At 41.4% G+C, this 14,094-nt stretch overlaps 1 pseudogene across 1 annotated transcript; it reads right to left on the bottom strand.

Annotated features, from left to right (window-relative positions):
* Window positions 1-6,465: 6,465 nt before the first annotated feature.
* On the bottom strand, window positions 6,466-11,370 carry LOC147142420 (protein unc-119 homolog B-like; annotated as a pseudogene). Its single transcript, XR_015088164.1, has 5 exons — window positions 11,079-11,370; window positions 10,578-10,691; window positions 10,400-10,469; window positions 10,126-10,298; window positions 6,466-7,159 (listed from the first exon to the last, which is right to left on the bottom strand). The product of XR_015088164.1 is annotated as a protein unc-119 homolog B-like (transcript).
* Window positions 11,371-14,094: the final 2,724 nt, after the last annotated feature.

The raw sequence follows: 14,094 nt of genomic DNA, 5'->3' as shown, positions 1-14,094 counted from the left end.
AGAAAGTTCAACTTATTTCTATTTACACTGGATGTAGAAAATTGACATCATTTGAAATGAACTGGGTGTATATATTTTTTTTCCTTATTTTTTCTAAAAATATATATTATTAACCAACACTAAGTAAATTCTACAACAAAAGTTTTTCATACAAACAAAACATTTAGGTCATAAATATAAAACGATCAAATGTGTGCCTTGTGCAAAGCGGTTCATTGTGTGCCATTTATAACTTCAAACCAAGGACCCCTGGCCTGTATTGATATACAGTATAATGTAACGTTAATGACTTAATAAGCTTAGCCAAAGATACCAAACCAGTAAAAGTGTCTTAATGAACTAGAACAATTTCCTGTAGTTAAAATGTTTTTCCATCTACCATTTTTTCCTCATTATATGATCTCATCAAAATCAAACCACTCTTTCTACGAAGCTCTCAACCAATCATCTCTGTCTGGGCCAAACCCCTAATACGTCTCAGCTCACCTCTTCAACCTACCCAGTTCCCATTCCAATACATCATGCTCAAAACAGCTGTGGTTTATGCTCTAAATCTCTCACCCACTTCTTACACAGCCAAAGTTCAACCTAATCTAACCCCATTCCGGTCTTTACTGGTCCTTATTCGTACAGTACTGTATTTACTCCTGCGGTGTCAACCCCATGTGACAGGCAGACCTAACCAGCTAAGTGGAAGATTAGCAGCATTACCTCGACGTCAGCTACTCTCTCAACCGGGGAGAGTTTGGTCAGCTGAGCAGAGCCGTCATTTACCTCAGCTAACTGTGACCAAAGCCAAACAAATCACGGTGGAAATATTAAGCTCTAAAGACAATGCGAATCAAAGACGGAAACATTTTGGTGAAAGTAATCCCTTGTAGAATATATTGTCTCAAAGTGTGCTTGTGCTGCTTAGTGCAGTGCGCGTGTGCGTGACGTGTGCGTGTGAGGCAAATCAGGGGGAGGGTGTGACTGTGGCCCGGTGGACCATAGCGAGGGAACAGTATGTAGGACAGGGCCTTGCACCATGCAGCTAACCTATCCTGTTGGCTGGGCGTGCTCAATTTCTGCATGCATGATCAATGGTACTGGATTAAAAAAAGAAGGGGGAAAGTCAGCAGGGTGGTGGAGCGGCATGAGCAAGTTAGAGGGATTTGAGCAAGTAAAATAAAGTAGGAACTCACTTCTCTGTTGGAAATGACTAGTATTTTAAATAGAAGAGTCATTGTTTGTGGGCTTAGCTCGTAATATTTTTCAATAACTCCTATTACACTATTCGCTTCTACTTTTCAAATATATTCCTCCTTCTATCCCTTGTGCTTTGTTGCCACTCGCCCACCTTAAAACACTGCGTTAGTTTGTCCAAACCAGCTCTTCACCCCTTTTTTTGTTTTCTTGACCACAACTGACCCACAGTGGGAACGCATTGTCTCTGTGTGAACTTTGACCTGTTAGGGCCTGGGACCTGTACTGCACCAGCCTCGGGGCAGTTTGAAAGAGAGCTGAGAAGGAGACTGCAGAGAAAAAGACTTTTCAGAATGTGAAAATCCAGCGGCTGTGACAGATTCGGTTGTTAGCTCAGATGTAGGCAGGAGACTTTAATTTGCATGACTGAAATCTCATCTCTAAATTCAAATGACCCTAAATTCTGAAAAATTATACCCCTAAATTCACACGAAGCTCCACAGGCCAAATCATCAACGCGTGTATGAGACATCAGTTGAGTGAGCATTTAAAGCAAATTATGACTACTTTCATGTGTTCTTACTTAACTTACTTACTTAACCGACTCACCTAACAGACACGCAAAATGATCCTCAGAGGGTTTTTTTTTTAAAGTTTTAATATACAGTACAGTGTATATGTAAACTAAAGTTTCTTATACCAATATTTTAACTAAGTATGTTAAAAAGAGCCACCCATGAAGTCACATCACCTTCAGCAAGCCTCCCTCTTTGCTTCATTATGTGCTTCGCCAACATCAATGATCAGCGGGATGAGTAGTGATTTTCTCTTATTATACTGTTGGATTGCTTAGTTTTACACTTCTGTGACATTTTTTTTTTCATTTGCATGAAAGTTAGGTTTATGAAATACGTAAAATAGTCAACACAGTTAAAGTAGACATGTTAGAAATAATTTTCACAAATTCGTACAGTCCCCAGGTATCTTAAAAACACATCCGCGCCATGCTTTCATCAATCCACCTCATGGATGAAGAATTGTAGTATACTTTACACACATTATTTTTTGCCGTGCTGAAAAAAAAAATTCTTGGCCACTATTGACTGATTGATAATCAGAACTGTCAACACTAACAACAAAACCTGCTCTCGCTGCACTATTGTTGTAAATGGTAAATGGTCTGGGCATATTGCCTTGTGATATTTTTTTGTGTTTTTGTGTGTTTGTCTAATTGTTGGTCGGTTGTGATTGTACATTTTAGCTTAAAAGTACTTTTAGTAAATGTACTGTTAATTGTATTTTATTCTTATTCTTTAAGGGTGACATTTATCATCTGTCTGTGGACTGCAGACGAAAAATAGCCTTCTGGCAAACTCTGGCATATTTACTAAAATGTTTATTAATATCTGCTGTCCCTGCTATAAACAAAGCTCCAGATGGAAATACCTGTAAATAAAAGCAGGGCACAGCAAAAATAGCAGTACTGTTCCAATATTTTTGTAGCGGACTAGTTATGAGTATGTATGGTATGTATAGTTCATAAAACAACAACAACAAAAACAAGCTGGAGGGACACCTTTGAGTGCACCATTTGGCGTGGGTTTATGCAACCTGACAGGTGGCGTGCCCGAGAAATCATTAGATGTGAGAGGAAAGGGGGCGGAAACAAGCACACCTGTGCTGGAGCCAAGAGCCCTACCTTGCCTCTCCAGCCACAATCCCCGGGGGAAGGTGTGGCAAAGGAAGAGAGACAAAGGGAGGAGAGAAAGGGAGAGGAAGGAAGAGATTGTGGGGGAGCTTTACAGGCCTCGTCAGCCACCGACTGACGGTTGAGTTAACCTTTTATTAATCATTTGCACACAAAACAAACGGCCGGGCTGGCGCTGCAGGAAGGTTCTGAAGAAGCTTCTGAAGGTGGCTATGAAGTTCCTGTATGCATAAACAGACAACAACGTATACTAGGCTACAGTGTTTACCCTGATGACACAGCATACTGTCTGAGGGTTGTCTGAGCGTACGCACCTACACTGTAATACCGCACACATTCTTTTTTGGAAAGTTGTCCCCTGTCACCCGTGACTATGTGGACGAGCACTATGAAAAATGGTGGATGGGTGTCGATTACCGCGTTGTAATATATTTGTTATTGTTGTGACTGTGTTACTTACCATGGCCCTGAATGGGATAAGTGGCATAGAAAAATGTGATTGGTGTCTCACCACATTTTTTTTATTTTCATTTAAAATAAAAAACTGAACTGAGCGGCAGAAAACAGGTGAGCCGTGATTGGTCATTACATGAGCTGTGAGCAACTGTGTGTCATTTTCAGTCGACAGAAGTGACAAAATGGCCGCCTCCTGAGTTGGCTAAAAATGGGTGGATTTTACTTAACTCATATTCCACAAATGCAATATTAATCAGAATGCCGTGTTTAGACTATAGTGAAGGCGCATAGAACATATTATTGCAAAGATTTTTGGGGGTTAACTTACACTTTAACGGGGGGCGCTTTTGTAGCATAATGAGCTATGTACACTATTAGCTTCTTGATACTAGTTGTTGTTTATTTACACTTACCGTTTGCTTCTGCCCTAACCCCTTTTTATTTCGGTTGGAGGGAGGTGATGTCACTTGAAGCCGTTGCTGGAAATGACATCATGACACATACAGATGGAGTCATGATGTTGGAGAGCATTGTGCTACCAGCCTGCGGTGATTCATTATCTCTTTATCGGAAGATGCGGGTGCTGTTGTGTTCACGCGCAGTGGCAGTCACACCAGTACCTCGCAGAAAAAGGAGCACGATGAGAGGAAGAGGAAGTGTGAACGGAAGATGGGTAATGATTTCTCTCAGGGCAAGGAGGCGGGTCGGACAGAGAGCCTAATTGGTGGCATGATGTGCACCTCCGTAGAACCTTCCAAACACGCATGCAAGTGAAAGTGTAGTGTGTCCCTGCATCTCTTTTAATCCTTTTTCCACTCCCCCCTCTATTTTTTTTTTTTTCACTGGACCTCTCAACGCCATTCCGAGCTGCTATTTATAGGAAACTACTGCCCCCTCCCTCTTTGTATGTCCCCCTGCTTGAGTACAGATCTGTGTGCATTTCAAGGAAGCTTCAACAGACCACAGCTTCTCACTCCTAATCACTAGAGTGTGTGAATCACTCAACAACATACACGAGAAGGTGTGTGTGTAGGAGTGGGAGGAGTGGGAGTGCAACTGATTTATCCCACTTGTCCAGTTGTTTCCGGTGAATGTGAGCCGACCCGCCACCGACTGCTATTCCATGAAGGCTTGGGAACATTTAAATCATCCCTGGGAAGTTGGAAAGTGTGTATTTATTGCAGCGCTTGTGTTTGTAAGCTAATTTTATACCCACTGACATGATGTTTTTCTGAGATTGATATCAAACCCAACACGTGGTTCAGTCGAGCGCAGCTGTTTTACTTGCGTGTTGCACTTTGCGCAGGCCTCCAGCGAGCATGATGAAAAGCTGTGGTTATTGATTTATGAGATCACACTGTAATGGTGCCCTGCTTTGTGGGCTAATTGGCAACTGACACGGTGGGCCATCACAGTCTACCTAGTCATGCTTTATTTGAAGGGTCTCATGCTGAATTATGACACTAAGTAGAAACCCATGGAAGGGTTCCCCAAGGACAAATGGCTGCCGCTTGCAGTCCTCCTCAGCATTTTCAGCCAGTTTAATGGGCTTTTTTTTTTTTTCTATTTTTCTCCGTCCACTACGTGGCCAGGAGCAATTGGCTTGGTTAGCAACGTATAGCGTGTTCAGCCAAGCAGCCTCTGGGGTCAAGGCAGAACATAACAGAGCCAAATGGGATGTGCTACAAGCAATATACTGCACATGCTACAATCAACTCAATCATGATGACCATTAGTGTATCCTTTATGCACTCCTCACTGTATGATTTTATTCCCCGTGAGTGATTACAGAAGGGCCTTAGTTGTATAGTAAATCTTGTGGTATGGTGAGACTGTACGTGGATGCCTATCTATCATGTCGGATAAAGAGAAAATATTGGAGAAAAGATGAAAACGGAGGTGCAAAAAGATGAAAATTGAAAGAATAAATAGAATGGGGGAGTGGACAGGAAAGAGAGCTTTGTCAAGCAAGTGTGTGAAACGTATTTCACTGTGTGTGTAGGGAGGAGAGAGCAGAGGGGTCCATTGTGGATCTTTGTGTGGCTCAGATTGTCCTCATCTCTGGGAAAGTGGAAACTCAACCCCGCTCTCCAGAGGTCTGGTTACAGGTGAGAGAGGCCGACAGCAAAGCGGAAAACAGAGCGGGACAGCCGCACAGGTGTAGGAAGAAAGACAGAAAGGGACCAAGGGATTTCGGCCATGAGCGCTGGAAAGTTGCATGGAAATTGAGAGAGGCTGGGACAGATGAATACAGATGGGAGGAAACAGTATGAGAAAGAATTGCATTCCAACTCCATGACAAAAGTCGTTTTAAAAATATGTGATGTGATGTCATTGACTTGTTGTGCGCTTTATAAATCAATTAGGTGAAATGTATTGTACACAAAGGGCTCAAGGTCAGCATGTCTAGTTTTATTTCTCGAAACTGACTGTGGTCTGCTTGAGAGCCAAGCAAGAAACAGAACTGAAACCAGCAGCCCTCATAGACAGACATGGAACAATACTCCTCCTGGTGGCTAACATAGGAATTTACTTTTCTATCAGCACAACAAATGTATTCACCAAGCTCCCTATCTTGTTCAACCTGGTTTAATCCATTCTATGACTTGTCCTCATTAGAGTGAGCTGGAGCCTACCCCGCCTGACTTTGGGCGAGAGGCGGGGTACATCCTGGACTGGTCGCAAGTTCACGTCAGATATAGACAAACACTATTCATGATCTTCACACCAATGAGACTTTTACAGTCTTCGGTACACCTAATATCGGTGGGTCTTTTGTGTGTATTTTTTTATGTTGGAGGAAGTTGGAGTACGTCGGGAAAATGCAAACGGCACACAGAAAGGCCCAAGCCTGACGTGCTAAGCACTAAACATACGGTGCTGCCCTAAATTGAAATAATTGACACTCTTGTACTCTCTAATCTTCAAATGTTCTGAAATTTATTTCATCATATTTAAACATCATCCCTAATATGAACAGCGACATTTACTTATTACGATGACAATAACAGTCAGACAGATTCCAGTTTGATTTCCAAAGAAAAGCTTATTGTTGAATGTGAGGGGTAACATCCTTCACTTTTGACCAAGGCTTCATACACTCAATACCAAAATATTTGACTATTTTGATCATATCATTTCTGACAATGTGTGATATACAGCACCCATACAGTAATTTCTTATTGTGAGGTTTTTTTTTCTGGGGGGGCAGACTAGTATACTGTTTATTGAACTATTTATGTCTTAGACAGTGAGTAAAAAGTACACAAATTGAATAACAGATATCACCACATGAACTCGTAGATTATGATTGTCTGTCTGTGTGTACGTGTGTTTTTTTATGTGAGCGTGTAAAAAGCACAATAGGTTGTGGCCAGGGGGTCGCAAGACTGACCATGTGTGTTTGACAGGAGTGCTTTTGTGGATTGAGTCTCCATTTTTCCCTTGGTATTGTCTGGAGTGGATTGTGGGGGTGGTAGCTCAGAAGAGCAGCTGCTTCTGACAAACACTGAGAACACACTGTGACACTTGGGGGTTGAATAAATTGTTTTGTGTGTTTATGTGTGTGTGTGTGCTTGTTTGATTGAAAGGACATCTTAAAAAAAATAATAAAATGAGGCCTGTACTGTACAGCAAAGCCTGTTGGTCACAGCAGTCACTGATGTTACTATCCTGCGGTATCAAATGCAATGGATGGAAATGATAACATCCATTCATCCATTAGCTGTAGCACTTATCCTGTGCAGGGTCGCTGGGGAAGTTGAAGGCCATCCCATCTGACTGAGGCGGGTTGCATCCTGGATTGATGACCTGTCAGTCATAGGGTAAAGTAAGATTGCAATTCATATGCAATACTGTCTTTTTTTTTTTATTTGCGCGCCCGAATACAAGTGCATCTCAATAATTTGGAATGTCATAGAACATTTTTTTTTTTTCAGTAGTTCAATTCAAAAAGTAAAACTCTTGATTATATAGCTTTGTTCATTTAACAACACATGTAGAAATAATTTTTCTATAATTTCTATATTTTCTTAAATTGTTTTGATCAAATATTCTAATTTCTTGCGTGGGTGATTTTTGTGTTGTAAGCAATAATCATTCAAATTACTGTCTAAAAATAAATCATGAAATATGTCACTGTAATAAATTAAGTTTTCCACAATATTCCTTAATAATTGAAATACACCCGCACGTTCAAGTGTATGCTTGCATTTGCGTTTTATCCGTGCATAAATATGAGCGTAATCTGTCGGTGTGTTCCATGCAGTTATTCACTGTCCTCAATTATATGCATAGTCAGCCTTGTTTTGCATGACCAGTCTGTTCTCCACAAAATAAAATCTGACAAACTGAAGCAACAAAAGACAATATAAGCATGTTAGCAATCCTTAAATCACAAAAGTCGCAGGTAGTAGAACATTTTTGATTATGAGTGGGACATTTATAATGCCTGTTTTTATATCACCATTTGGTACTTTCTTATTCCTGAGGAAAATTCCATGAGGAAAAAAATACAAAAGGAGGAGCAGGCATGGTTTCATTTGAACAACTAAAATGAGGCTTTAAATTCCCCTCAGGCGGGTGTTGATACAATGCTCAAATGTGCATGACGCGTTGGAAAGGTTATTGATCGCTCTGATCTTCCCTCCTCTCCACAAATCCATTCCTTGGGGAAGCCACTCGAAAAATGTCTATTCAGTCAAGTGGTTCGGGTGTCTTCTGAAAATTACAAGCTATTGAGTTCCCTTTTTTGTTTGCTTGCTCAGAGCACCATATGCAGTTAGTGTCCTGCAAATTTTTTCTTGTATATTCAAACACAGGAAGAAATAGGGTACAGGTAGTGTCTATTTCTGCCACTTAGGGTACAATTTACACTACTGTACAACACTCCATAGTAACTGTAGTTTTTCAAGGGCCAATGAAGGACAAATATGTCCCTGGACACCTTTTGACAGTACTACACCATATATGAAGTTCAGAGGGTTTCAGAGGCAAATTGACAATTTGGTTAATTTGGCCATGCTATATTTTACATCAATTAAATCCAGATCAAGCTACAGATTGTAGATGGGCTGGCTGTGCCAGGGGAAAAAAATATTTTAATAAAAAAAAAAAGTAAAAAAAAAAAAAAAGAAAATTAAACCAAACAAGCATGACTTGGTGAATTGCCATTGTCACTCATAGTATGTGTGTAGCCGGCACCCCTACCAGGGGTATGCAAAGGCGGGGTGGCCGCGGCCGCAAACCCCCAACACCCACACCCTTCACCTGTGGACGGTCTTTTCTGAAGGGAGTATCAAACATTCGATGGGGCATGTGGGTTAGGATGTAAAGTGAATGCCAGTGAGTGGCTACAGTCCACAAAATGTTATGGGGCATGGAACCTAACAGAAAGCGGATACATCTCAACAGTAAGTTTCAAAATCTTCCGTCCACAATACCCCCTCTGCCCTCCATGTCCCCCCCCCTCAGTTGACAATCATTTTCAGGGAGCATCATATCCAGGGGCTCACCCCGGGCATCAGCTGTGCTTCGCATGCGCACTTGCCCCAACAAAGGGTACTGAAAAAGAGATCTGAAGCAAACCGCAAAGTGGCCACAAGGCTAAAATAACTGATGTGTGCTGTACTGTACCATCCTCCACTGGCATGCAGTGAGTCTTTTGTTTTGGAGAATTGTCACTTGTGTGCAACAACGGTAATGGAATGATAAAAAGACAAAAGGATCCTCAAACAAATCTTGTCAAGGAAAAAAAATGGTTTATGTCCTGCATTGTGACCCTTTGTTTGCTTTGTCACAGTTCTCGTCTTTTGTTGAATTCATTGGCGGGTTGCACAAACGCTGTCATGTTCAGATGATCTCACCCTATTTATGTAGCTGATGCACCTATCTCCAACCCAACGACACACCCCACAGTGGAAACCCAAGTCAGATCAAGGTTTAAAGTTACTAAAGCGAAAGACAGACTATACTCTGGACTAGTTGCCAGTCAATCCCAAGGAGATTGGGAATGGGCTTTTGAGTGAGAATTGAGCTCATGTTAGCTGGACAAATGTTCTTTGTTAGTGATTCCCAACCACACTGTGGGAAATTATCCAATTTCACTTAAAGAGGAAGTCAACCCAAACATTTTCTGGACAATAATGTGTTCTATGTGCCTCCATATAATATTGTGTTTGGGGAATATGAGTTAAGCAGAAAAATACTTCTATCTCAGGGGGCGGCCATTTTGTCACTTTATGTCAACTGAAGATAACATCACAGTTGCTCAGGGCTCAGGTAACGACCAATCACGGCTCACCTGTTTTCTGAAGCTGAGCCATGATCGGTCATTACATGAGCCCTGAGCAACTGTGATGTCATTTTCAGACGACAGAATGTGACAAAATGGCCGCCCTCTAAGGTTACCGCTTAACCTAGTGGGGCTATATGGAACATAATATTGTAAAGACAATTTTTTTGTTGACTTCCACTTTAAGCGGTATATGTGGTCTACATAAAGTAGTATTCCACTAGATTGCAGAAGGTACAATTAACCTGTGTATCCACCTGTTGTCACTCAACAGAGATATAGCTTTGTGTTCAACTGAACAGGCTCACATTTCACACTGTGGAAGTAAAATTGAGAGCATCTATACTTCGGGTGACATTATTGTTTGGTGGTATGCCGTGAGTTTTTCGTAACGTAAATTATGTACTTTGGCCGAATAAAGTTTGGGAAACACTTGTATGTGAACCACTATACTGGCAATGGTCCACTGCAGCAGTGCACTTACCCAAGCTCCCAGACAGCTGAGGGAACTCGTAGATGTGCTCACAAGTATTCCGACCGTTTGGGATGCAGAAGCCAAAGTCAAAGTCAAAGCTTTTCAGTAGGCGATCTCGGAAATAGTACCGCTCGATCATTCGGGAGTTGTTGAGTGGTTGGTTCCCGATTGTGAATTCCACTCTGTCTAAGAAGAAGATCAGAGACGGAGGTCACGGGTTTGTGTAGGAAAGTGAATGATGTAGTCTTCATTTTTTGTTGTTGCTGATAATTCAGTCACTCACGTGGCTCCCACGCTCATCATTCGTAGGTTTCATCTGACTTCAACCTCCAATCCCACTGACCAACACAATCCTGAGGCGAGTTTCAGTTTGGTGATTGTACGTTGCTCTGTAACCATCACTTACTTTAGATTAAGTTAAAGCGAGGCCATGAAGCACTGTGTGTGCAAGCAATGGATACCCGAGTGTGGCGCTTTGGCAATCTCAAACAGAACAGTGTCTGTCTCTAGATCTCGGATCTTGAAGCGCATAAAGTCGATGTTATGAATATTGTCCTCGGGTTTACAGAGGTAGCCTGCAATAACAGAGAGTTTTGCCTACGTCAAACTATCATACAGTACTTTGGATATAGTCATTTTTCTGGTACACTCTACTAGTGTGCTGAAGTGTCTTAAAGTAAAGAGAGGACAAGAGTGTTCTTTCTAGTACCTGATTGCTGAAACGGCACTGCCACCCACTAGTGGGGGTGAAAGAAAATAGTGTAGCCTGCAGCTGCCATTTCATTTCATGCTTAAAATTAAGCAAGGTGTTCAATGACAAACTGTATCCAATAACTCTGAGTGCAATTGGACTTTAATTGTTCACGCCATGTATTCTTCAGGCTGCTAAGAGGTTATTTATGTCCCCATGCAGTTTGGGGGCGATGAAAGGGCCAATTCCAAGGCACTGCAGGGAGTCAAACCTCGTGTGGCCACCCGCAGTTCGAGCCTTTGAGGACATCCTCCGGCGTGGCCTGTCCGTTCCGCGCCCGTAGGTCCTCCTCCGTAACGGGCCCGGTGTCTATCTGGTTCCTCCGCGACTTGAGCCTCTTTAGAACTCCTCCACCCGGCTTGCGATCCCGTGGGGGCCCCGCAGAGCCGAGATATTGTCAGCCTGCACAGGCGCGTCGCTGTGGGCTTTGGCTCCGTTCATCTTTGACTTCTATCGTAGATAAAATGTGCTATTTGAATTCAACACGAGGATGGCGTCGTAGATTGCGAATTTGGAAGGAACGACCAAGCTCTTATTTTTGTGCCCGCATGCTATACTGCTACCATGACAACTCTAAAGCGTTGGACCGGTGTAGAGGTTCTTGAAGTGTCCACCAGGGGGGGTTGAACACGCTTGCATTGATTTATTACTTGAAGTACAGTGCTGTACTGCGCTAATTGCAGTAGGGTTGTAGTAGATGGTTTTATTACTGTTAATAGCCTGAGTAGGTAGGTGCATTTTTTAAGTTTAATTTATTTCAGTATTTTAAATCAAAAAGTGAAACTACTCATTCTCATAGGCTACACATTCATTAAACACGGGTAAAGAACATACTTTTCAGAAGGTCGATTCCAACTTAATTTCAAAATTTTAAATCACTTTGATTGCTATTTATTTAATTTCTTAAGATGGTAAATTTGGGGATGAACACCTCTTATTTGTTGTTTAGCACGCCTCCCTCACAGTTCTGAGGTCCAGGTTTCAAATCTTGGCCTTCCGTGGAGTTTGTTCCCCACATGATTGTGATTGCCAGTTTTTTCTCCAGATAATCCCAAGAACATTCATCTCAGGTTCATTGAAGATTCTACCTCTTCCAGAGTAAGAAAATGTGTATGAATAATTGTTTATATGCCCTGCAGCTGACTGATGAACAGTCCAGGGTGCACCTTGCTCCTCGCCCAAAATCAGATGGGATTAACTCCAGATCATTCGTGACCCTCATGACGACAAGCGGTTTAGAAAGTGGATGGATGATGATTTGGGGGTTTCCATTAGCTGTAAATTTGTTATGAGATGCACTATATAAATACAATTGTATTATTGTATTGTATAATGATCAAAATTAAAAACAGATCAAATCACCTCTGGTGAATTTAAAATATTTGTGTTTCACTTTTTCTATTAAACTACTGACATTACAGTGCCTTAGGGCCAAGGTAAAACCCGCCACGGCTCACCTATTTCGTGGGTTTGGTCATGTGACATTCGCAAGCTGAGCCCTTAGGCACTGCGATGTAATTTTCAGTTGACAGCAAGTGGCAAACTGGCTGCTCCCTGAGTTTGATAAAAACAAGGTGACTTTTTTCTGCTTGATTCATATTCCACAAACGCAGTATTAATCAGAATACCGTGTTTAGACAAGTAAGCACATAATTCTAAAAAACATTTTTGACAGTGATTTCCCATTTAAATTACCTTGTTTCGTTCTCTACTGTCACACAAGAATACAAATATCAAACATGTACTCAACCTTGAGTTGAGCACTCATAATTGCCGTAGCTTAACACCCTTGTAGTTGCTCACTGATCTGAATTTTCAAAGATTAAACATCCAACACAATTACAGCTATTGTATCCCAAAAATGAACACCTACTATTAACTTGTACATCTACAAGTTGTTTTAAGTCCTATAGTCTGTATGAATGCTGTAGCAAACAACCCCCATTCTCAGAACTGAGAGGATTTGCTAAACCACTTGTCCACAAGGATAAATTGTATTCAATTTTAAAAGAAAATTAAACAGGCAACTTTTAATGCCAAATCCTTCAGATTGTGTCAAAGGAATCAAATAGTACAACACGATTAAAATATGTCAAATATTCCTTAATCATCTCGGCGGTCATTTGAATTTCATTTGTGTGTTAGCTGCTCTTCTCTGTACAAAAGGCAAATGAACCTTGTGGAACACATATGTGCTATGCAAATGAGGCCTTTCCGATTGTGGAGATGTTCTCGGGAGCCTGGACAGTCCCAATGAAGCACAGTGAGCTAGATCCATTTCCTTTTCTCCTATATAGCAGTACACTTTCAACAAAACCTGTTTGACAGGTACACAAGGCAGGGCTATATCGTCAAGTGTGATAGAGTGACAAAAGGAAACATCTAGCAAGAATATTCAAAGTAAAATGTTGCCTTCCTTTTGCATGTAAAATATCACTGTGCATGCAGTTTAACATTTCTAGATATTTTTAATTGTCTGGACTAATCAGCTATATTACAGTGAGGAAAATACTGCTGCTACCACTACTTTGATACCTTGCTCTATAAGTTAGCTCACAAAGAAATCAACCAACAGTTTCTCATTTTTACGGTTGTTCATTAATTACGATAAAGAATATAAGTCAAAAATACGTAAAATAAAAGATGTGCATTCAATTGAGTCAAATGCATATTTGGTTAACAAATAAAATATAACTTGTGGGAGAAATTATTGATGATGTTTGTGTACGTCCGGAGGGATTTTGTGTCATTTGTCTTTACAGAAACTTTCTAAAACCTTGAAGTTTCTTGCCACTACTTGGAAATTCAAAGGTTTAGCTCCCTCCGCAGGTTTCCTATTAGGTTGTGGTCTGTAAGCCGACTAGGCCACACCTTGGCCTTTATACAATTCATCTTGAGCCACTCCTTTGTTGCCCTGGCATCGCTCCCATTCCAGCCCATCTTCAGAGATCTTATTAAAGAAATGAGGCACAGCAGCTCCAAAATATTATGTTCCTACCTCTTGACTGTGTGGATTGCGTTGTTACTCAGTCTTATCTGAGTCATTTAGAAGTTCACTGCTCAGCTTGGCAAGCTTATGCATGTGCCTTCCTTTGGGGGGGGAAGTGGTGGGAACTGCAAATTGAAGTCCATTATGGCACAGTGTTTACTCGGTGACTGAGTTCCTAATTGTTCTTCAGAAGCATCGACAAGCGTGTTCCACTTCCTGCAACTTCACATAGCCTTTT

This window comes from Filicampus tigris, chromosome 9, assembly GCF_054856515.1.
Source record: "Filicampus tigris isolate MCC_2025a chromosome 9, RoL_Ftig_1.0, whole genome shotgun sequence".
Taxonomy (NCBI): domain Eukaryota; kingdom Metazoa; phylum Chordata; class Actinopteri; order Syngnathiformes; family Syngnathidae; genus Filicampus; species Filicampus tigris.
This window is presented reverse-complemented; position numbering and strand designations above follow the sequence as displayed.